We start from the raw sequence: 9023 nt of genomic DNA, 5'->3' as shown, positions 1-9023 counted from the left end.
CTATCTGTAGCAACTGGTTCTTCCATTAGTGCATCTGTTGGAAATTTCTGTGAAGGTTGCAGAATATTCCTTCCTGTTTCTGATTCTTACTTAACACACAAATCTCTATAAAAGGCAAGTAAAACTGGTATTTACGTTTAATAGATTTTTTTATTTCTTGAGTAGGATACAGAAGGAAGAAATTAACTTTTAGTCAGTGGCTTGACTCCAAAGCGGAAATCAACACACCCATAATGTGTAACACCTGTAGTACTATATATACTTTCTGCTTCTCTATGCTGAAGCATACCAGGTAGTATAAGCAACAATAGAGGAAAGTTAGCTAAGGTGTTGTAAGTGCCATTTCTTATTTACAGTGAGGTGTGGAAGGAATAACCAGTTTTCTTTGCAGCAGTGGCATCTGGAGTGTAACCCTAGGTAGAGAAGCATTGCAAAGGACTACCCTTGAAGGGAATACTTATTTTAGAGTATGTGCCTTTTTTCCTAATTTAGGGAAGGTGATTTCTAAAGATAACTTAAAAAGGTTTTCATGTTCCAGGTAAGCGTCTATATAGACAAGCCTCAGCTCCTGAACAAACCCATTTTCTATGCAAATGACTAAGATCAGGACTTTAATCCATGGAGGTAATACACATCATGATTCATAATTAAACACTGGTGGGGGAAATGTTTACTGCTCATTGATGGATCATGCTGTCTCCATTTAGCTGCTGCCTCTTTATATTGCTGACATTTCTAAAACAAGAGAATTACATTTAAACTTTTGTAGTAAAATAGTTCAGCAACTGCATTTTTCATTTCCTGCCTGTGATAAGGCATAGGCAACAATAAAGAGTGACCGTTTACTACCTTTGCAATGTTAATGGAACAACAAACTCCTATACAAACTCCTATTCAGTTACTGCAGTGCCATCTTGACCAAGTTTTGCTGTGGCATTGGTAATTCTCTTTTCAAATCAATACAGAACAGGAAAGCTCTGCAATAGGGAGCTGTATGAATAATGACAATGCTAATGCAAGATGTGGTCTTCTGAGATTACTTCTATTATTTGCCTCTCCATGCTGGGCCAGGATTTCTCACTGTGGAGCTCTGAGATTCTAGAACATTTTCAACTGCTGTCCTACAATTAGAAATCTCAGAGTATCCCCTGTATGCTAATCAAGTATTATGGAATAGTCCAGGGGAGCAGCAAAATACAGTCAGGGCTAAGGAAACATTAGTCACAGGGCCCAACCTAGTTAACCTCCTTAATGGTTAACTTGGACAAAACCCCAAATGTGTATTCATGTTAATTGGGAGGATGAGTAAAGTTGCAGGAAATTATCTAAAGTATCTAGAACAGCTGAACTAGTCTCATTTATCTGAATCATGATAGCAAACCAGTTTGTGGTACAAATAGATCCTGATACAGAGCTGGTATGTACGTGTGTATTGTACTCAGTCCTCAAGGAAGGAAAACTATCAGGTGCTTGTTAGACACAGGTGATTATATGTGACATCACCACCAGATGGCTGAAATGAAACTGAGGAAATCAGTGTGTGAAATCTCTATTGTTTCATTCATGGAAATCTGTAAAGCTACTAGAAATGAAAGAATAGTAAGATGGAGATTCCCTGAGGCATTAAATATGTTGGTTAACAATTCGGTAAATGGAGGAACAAGAAGTGACAAGATAGTGCTTGAACAGCAAGTGCTTCATACTATAATTCCATGACCTTTAGCAACTAACACTTAGCAGCTAATATTCTCTTTAAGAATATAAAGCCATGTGACTCTGATTTGGTAATTTATGAAGAACTTGTAAACAAGAAATTCCTGTAGTCTACTTCACTGCTGCAGGCAAGCTACTTGGAAACAATTACTGTAACTCAGAATGAACTGACCACCACAAGAATGGAGTATTTGGAAGTTTTAATTAAATTCTGCTAAGGATACTATGATGTCTTTGATTGTGGTTTAACAATATGAGTACTCTGGCAGCTACACCAGCTTGTGGAGTTTCCACCCTTATACCACAGCGCCTTACTTTTCATAGTTGCGCTGATACAACTATCTGTGAATCTGATCAGGCAATTTTTCATAATTTTAGGGTTTTTTCCCCTCTAAAAAAACAAGCACTCAGGGTTTTTTTTGGTTTTATTGTGGGTCCATCTTCTGATCTCATTTACAGCAAAGCTGCTTTGTAACTTGCGTTACAGCACACTAGCATGGGGTTTTTTGCAGAAAAGGGGCAGAAGAATCAGAATTTCTAGCTTCCCATTCCCTCACCGGGCTTTCCTAAGTCACTGTGTCCCTTACAATAATTTAATGCAAGTTTCCTCCTCATACCCAGCTACGCACATAATCAAAGTACTGTCTCTCCTGTAAGAACTATCATCAACACTCACAGGAATACAAAGAATGCAGAACTCCACCCTGTATACAAATCAGAAGTGTCAGCTTGTGCTTCAGCAAAAAGGCAGAACCTTGCTTCCTTCCTGTGACAGCACATTGCTTTCTCAAGTTTATAGTATCACTTAATTAATTGGGACAAACGAACAAACAAGTAGGGAACAGGGAGAACAACTGTACCACTATCCTAATGCTCAATACTTGCAGGAAGAATACTTTTAGTAATAAAGGATAAATTTGGTAGTGGTTCTTCAAGTCATGTTGTCAGTTGTCAAATGAAAATGCACTTTTAATTACTATGAACTTCAGAAACCTAAAGTAACTTTTTTTAATTGATGTGACCTTTAACTGTTTTATATCTGTATCATAACAGTAACTTCAGCTATCTGCTGGAACAGACAATAGAGATTTCTTCAGAGCTAATGAAGTGTGTTTGCTAGGAAATGATAATAGGGATTATGTGGGTGGTAGAACTAACAGCAGTATACTGAATGAATCCCATCTGTGATGACTGCTTCTGCCTACACAGATTTTTCCTGCAGTATCAGTTGTAGTCTTCATTTCTTGTTTTAACCTGTTGTGTTTAGCATGCTTTTGATAATATTAAAAATTGCTGTAATTAATGGGGAATTTTTTAGGTATGAAGTAGAAACTATTGTGAGATACTTCATATGGAATTCTATATAAACAAGCAAAATGGCAACAACTAAACTTAATAGAGCCATAGTATTATGAGAGGAAAAAAAGAGGGATTAAGAAAATGGATTAGAATGTGAACAGGCATTTGATACTGGACAAGAATACATGGAAGGATACCCTTTTTTTCTGGGGTCTAACCAAAAGCTTTTCCACTATAATTAACTCCATTATTTATCTTGAGGATATATATATATATAGTAGTGTCAAGCTATACTTTTTTGCAGCACTATTATTGACTCTCTACTCTTGATGTTTCAGGTACACCTTTTAATTTAGTGTACTCGTACAGAAAAATAGCCTTATTTAAATTCTCTTATACCTGACATTACAGTTCTCTCCTTATACTCCTTAAGTTGTATTCCATGTACCATAGCACATACAGCTTGAAAATTGTTTTGAGCCCAGTTAGGACCTCAAGACACTTCTTTAAAATAATTAGCAAAAATTTAAAGCATTTCTTTCAGTAAGAATTGGAGTCATACCAGTTTTAACAAAGCATCTGACTCATTTCAGTAAACATAAATACTTTTCAGCATGCTTTGATTTAGTTAATTCTTTTGGAGTAACGCAACTGGAAAAGGAATCTTGCCAAAAATATCTTTACTTTCAAATTATGTATTCTTATTAATGCCAACTATCACACCTCTTTTTAAATTAAGGCTAGTAAGTGAAACATGTACTCAGGCCTGTCTAGGACAGAAACAGAAGCAAGAAAAAAAATTGTGTAGAACTTTCACATAGCAATTAGAAGAAAAAGAGAAAAGATTGAAGTTACTTTACCTTGTGCTGTAGCTTGTCCATTTATAGAACAGAAATACTGGTTTTGAATGTGAGACATAAGCAATAGACAAACCTTTAAAGTAGCATCTAATCATCCCCAAGCAAGTAGGTTATTATTGTGTATACTCCTCCGTGATGAACACACTCCTTGCCAGTCTTTCAAATCTTCTGAGGTTCAGCAGCCTATTATATCTTCTTTGAATAAATCAACCTAAAATAGATTCTAAACACATACCAGTGATACATTTTCTGCTGTCACTATTTCTAGGGCTTTTCATGGAATCATTTTCAATAGGGTTCCACCAATGCCCTGTACATTTCATCTCCCTTTACTGCTGACATTCTTCTGTTTATGCCACTAAGAATTGCCATAAACCTTGTCGTAGGGTCACAACAATAAAAATAAAAATTATTCAGAAATATGTTTCTGGAAGATTACAAACCAAGGCACTCAGAGGCTAAATCAACTTGTCTCATTAATGTTCCCAGGACTAGAACACCATTACTTTACCTGGAAAAGGAATATTTACACAAATAGTTAGAAAGGATGAACCTTAAGCATCAGTAAGGCAGAAAAACTGGTTTTGTTTATCACATGCAAAAAACATCATTGCAAATGTCTTAGATTACATCTGCTGGTCAGATTACCGGAGTGCAGCTGCTCTTCTATAAAAATGCACTGTTAAAAAAGTGTCTGTGATGGAAAAACTCTGATTCGCAATAAATTGTATACACCTGTATAGAAGACAGCCAAGCTCTGACAATTTTTGGTGAGCAAGAAGCCCCAGAAGTGGTCACTTAAGGTGTTGGTGTTTTTATATATACACGTGTGAGATACATAGAGAGGGCAGAAATGTTTTCCGTAGAGGTGTATCTTAAATCATAACCATATCCTGTTTCACAACTGTAATGGTGTTTTATTTAAACACCAATACTTCAATACTCTCTATGGTATTTTTGGAGGAAACCTACCTTGTGTATTCTGATCTGTAAAATCTGTGATGAATACACACCAAAAAAGGTAAAGAATATTCTTTCCAGTAGCGTGGTCTTAATAATGTAGTTAAATACTATGTAAAAACAGATTACTATTTTTTAAAAAAATTCACATTTAATTTGGTTTATAATTTTCTCCTACTATATGTGAGTATTCTTCTGCTCAGAGACATGTTTTTCTCTACAAGCCTCCTTTGCACATCCCCTTGTCTTGGTAACTGCTGAAAAACAGCATCCAGTATGTCCCAGACCAGTCAGCAGAGGACTTTCCTATCTCCCCTTGCAAGCTGCAGTTCCTCAAGTTCAGCCATTACCAGCTACAAGAGCAGGAAGCATGAGCTCCATTATATTACACCCTCTGCATATTTTTTCATATTAGATCTACTTACCTCAAGTAAGCTAACCAAGGAAAAAATACTAGACATCATGACACACATTTCAAATTAGGAATTTCTGGGTTTGAATATGGAAACAATACAAATTTAACATGAAAACAAACCTGCATCTGAGCCAGCAGTAAACATAAGAAAGCAGACTGTTTTCAGTTACAGTAAATAAAGTAGTTGCCCATCTTAAACAAGAAAGTGACGGTTAATAGAAAAGTTGATGATTAGCTGCCCACCATTTTTGCAGCATGGGGTAAAAACTAATCATGTCTCACAGAATAGTGCATTAGGCCTTTAGCTGAGAGAGGAAGTATTTGAAATCACTTCATACAGATATTGTTAAAAACACTTGAGTACTTGACTCACTGAATCATGGCTAAGATACCTGAGAACAATTTTAGACTTACAGTAACAAATGAAATGGCTGGACTGAATCTTAAAACATGACCCATCATTTTTCCCCTCAAACTTTAGCCAAGTGGTACACCCAAAACAAAGTGGCATATAAAGAAAGGAATAAAGAGTGACGTATTAACTTGTTCCTCATTCCCCTCGTTAATTAATGTTTCAACTAATAACCCATCATCTAAGTGGTCACAGATACTTACACACATCATGGGCATATTGTAAATTTAAGAAAAAAAGATTTTTGTAAAGAAAAACCCTGAGAGCCCAAATGGTTATAAGCCTAAAGGTACAAGCAGAGAGAACCTCTCCCAGGACATTTAAGTTTTTGTTTTCTTCACCCCTTCAGATATAGTTAATGGTTTCATCATTATAAATTACAACAGAGCAGATAAAGATTTTCCGTCTGTAAAAACGACATGTAATCTGTTTTATACAGGTATATCTTCTGTAGCTACCACATAAAAAGTTAACAATACCTCTTAGTGTAAGAAATTTGTGAGAGTGTATAGCAACACATTCCCGATGTGGCCACAGCATTCTCTACTAAGTATGCTCTTTTGCATCATGTGTATTGGATTAAGCCTACAATTTATGTTATTGTTTAAAGAAATTGCATCTCTCATCCACCAAATGCAAGGCTGAAGCACATGAGGTATCAGACACTCAAATCCCCAGGAAGTGCACACAGCTATGCTACATACAGATCATATAGCTTCACTCCTGCTTTAATTATTACACTCCTTTTCAGAATGATGCACTGAGTAGATTATGCTATGGAAACTTTAGAACATTAGTCATCTAGTCCAGCATACATTACTTTAGAATATTACAAGGTAGTGAGGAAAAAGTATCTTTCTCCTGTTCACGTGTCTCAAATACTGTATACAAAACAGACATCAAAGTGTTTCCTTTATATTATTATTTATAGTTTATCTCTGAACAGGTCTGGTGGGGTTTAAAATGCATTGGCTCTATATGAATTCAAACATGGCAGCATATGACTATTGTTCAGTATGAATTCCTTATTGTTGCAGCCTTAGGAAGTCAGCTTGATTCTGGAATGAGAGGTTACTTAAGGCCACAGTAACAAATTAAAATACTTTTCCTTTAAATATACACACTATTTCACTAAAGATTTTAGGCTTCCTGCTGTGAAACTCTCCTTGAAATACTGAAGTCTTTTTGTCTGTATCATCTGTTACACAGCACTGCACCTGCACAGTAACTGCCTGGCAAGTCAGAAGTACTTTGTGACTCAACTTCTAAAATTGCTTACTTACTCATGACCAGTTCCTCCTGCATTACAGCAAATGCAAAATGTAATTTTTGAGAGGAGACTTGTATTCTGTAATAAAGTAATCCACTCATTCATTTAGACAGGATACATTTTTTTTTTGTAACACACATACACAAAAAAACCCAACACTCATACTCACTTTTTAGAGATTTTATTCTGCCAGTTGTGAGGAAACCCATCCTAACTGTCGCCATCCAAAAGTCTGCTCTTTAATCTGAGCTAGTCATCCAGGCTCCATCTTAAACCAATAGAGAGATAGGCACCTTCAAAGACCAAGAGATTTAGATAGTGGGATGAGTATCTCAGCAAGGAATGAATTGCCTGCAGAACTGCCTCTCTCCTCCCCCCAATTCCAATTTATCTGTAGAAAGAGTTTAGATGACTGACTGAGACTACGTGCCTAACTTCTAGATTACTAAAGTTGGATAAGATAGATCCCACCCTAAATGTTTGACCTCTGAGACTGTTTCTGGATATAAACAGGAGTACCTGTTAGTTAAAATAATACCCCATGAAAAGAAAAAGTGTTAAATCAATTAAAAATAAACACTTACTTTCCTGTGACATCTCCAAAGCCTGAAAACATTTTCCTATGCTCCAGAAAAGCATCTTAACAGTTAATACAAAACTGAAGAAAACTTGTATTTGAGAAAGTAGGAAAGCTCATTTTCCTCCTTTTGTCTATGCATAAAGAAGTAGGAGAGATTCAGACCTGGTAGTTTTAAAAACTTTGAAAAACATCTACATTTTAAAATCTTGCTAGAAGATACTTAAGTAGACATTGGAACTTTATCAGGAGTGTTTCTGAAAATCTCATTAGTCTTCCACCTCTATCTTTGAGAATCTCTGCTTGTCCTAAAAATAACGTTTTGCATGATCAAGTAAGAGGCCTGCCAATTTCTCAGCTGCAGTTAATATCCCTTTTTTTAAATAAATCTAGGTTAAATACAAAACATATTTTGTTTTTTTTTCCTCTATGTGCCCATGAATTTTAAGTATTTCATCAAAACACTAAAATGATAGTTTATACATTTCAAATTTCAATTTTTAGCTAAACACGAGCTCAGCACAAATCTCAAAAACTATCCATACCATAACTAATAAACAGTAATTATTTTTTATGTTGTAAGTTGAATAAATGTCTGTTAAGCTACAGTGACTTCAATTTGTGAAGTTAAATAGTATTGCTGTTTTTTTTAAGAACCAAGAGGAACATAAAAAGTATTGCACATTCTAATACTTATACCAACAAGTAAGTACACCCTTTCCTTTAGAAAAAGGCCAACAAAATTAGAGCACCTCTCACAGAGACAATGTATTTGGAAGAAAGTAATTTGGGTTGTGTATCTCTGGCTTTATCTGCTTCCATAACCAAATTCTCTTACCTTATCTTCTTAGGCATTCCCCAAATCATGACTGCTTTCACACAACCTCACTTAGATAAGACAGGCAACTAACTTGTAAGTATCACTGGCCCCTTTGGCCAAGCAACATAATTTCTACAAAGCTGGACCAGTCATTTGGTTTGGAAATGCATAGGCAACGGGGAAAAAAATTTCTACATTATTACAAGTGACCATTCTGCTCACAGTAAACAGAACATTTATAGTTATAAGTTGGAATCAGAGGATTTTATAGTGACTGTTCTGTCCCTTGACTGCTAAAAGAATGGTTCCCAAAAAGATTCTTCTGTGGGATAGAAGATGCTAATTAATTTATTACACTGCAGGTTGAGTTTTAAGTCGTATGTTTTGTAAATACTGGGGTTTTTTTCTTTGGGAAATCTTTTTTTTCTATGGGAAAATGAAGGTGGGAAGGGATGAGGCAAGTGGTTTTTTTCAAGGGAAGCAGAAATAGGAGTAGGAACAGACTTACATATAAAGTACGTACTCTACCTTTGGAAGATATTTCCTCTTGGACCACAGTATCCAGTCTGCCTGGTTGCTGCATTGGCTGAACCTGCATCTGCCAAAAGCAACACAAGGTCGACAAACTTTTATATGAGAGGCCATTATTCCAACAGAGGCATTGCACAGAGGAGTGCCTTCCTTCCCAGTAGCAACT

Source organism: Strix uralensis, chromosome 4, assembly GCF_047716275.1.
Source record: "Strix uralensis isolate ZFMK-TIS-50842 chromosome 4, bStrUra1, whole genome shotgun sequence".
Classification (NCBI taxonomy): domain Eukaryota; kingdom Metazoa; phylum Chordata; class Aves; order Strigiformes; family Strigidae; genus Strix; species Strix uralensis.
The sequence above is the reverse complement of the archived record's forward strand: the minus strand, read 5'-3'. Positions refer to the sequence as shown.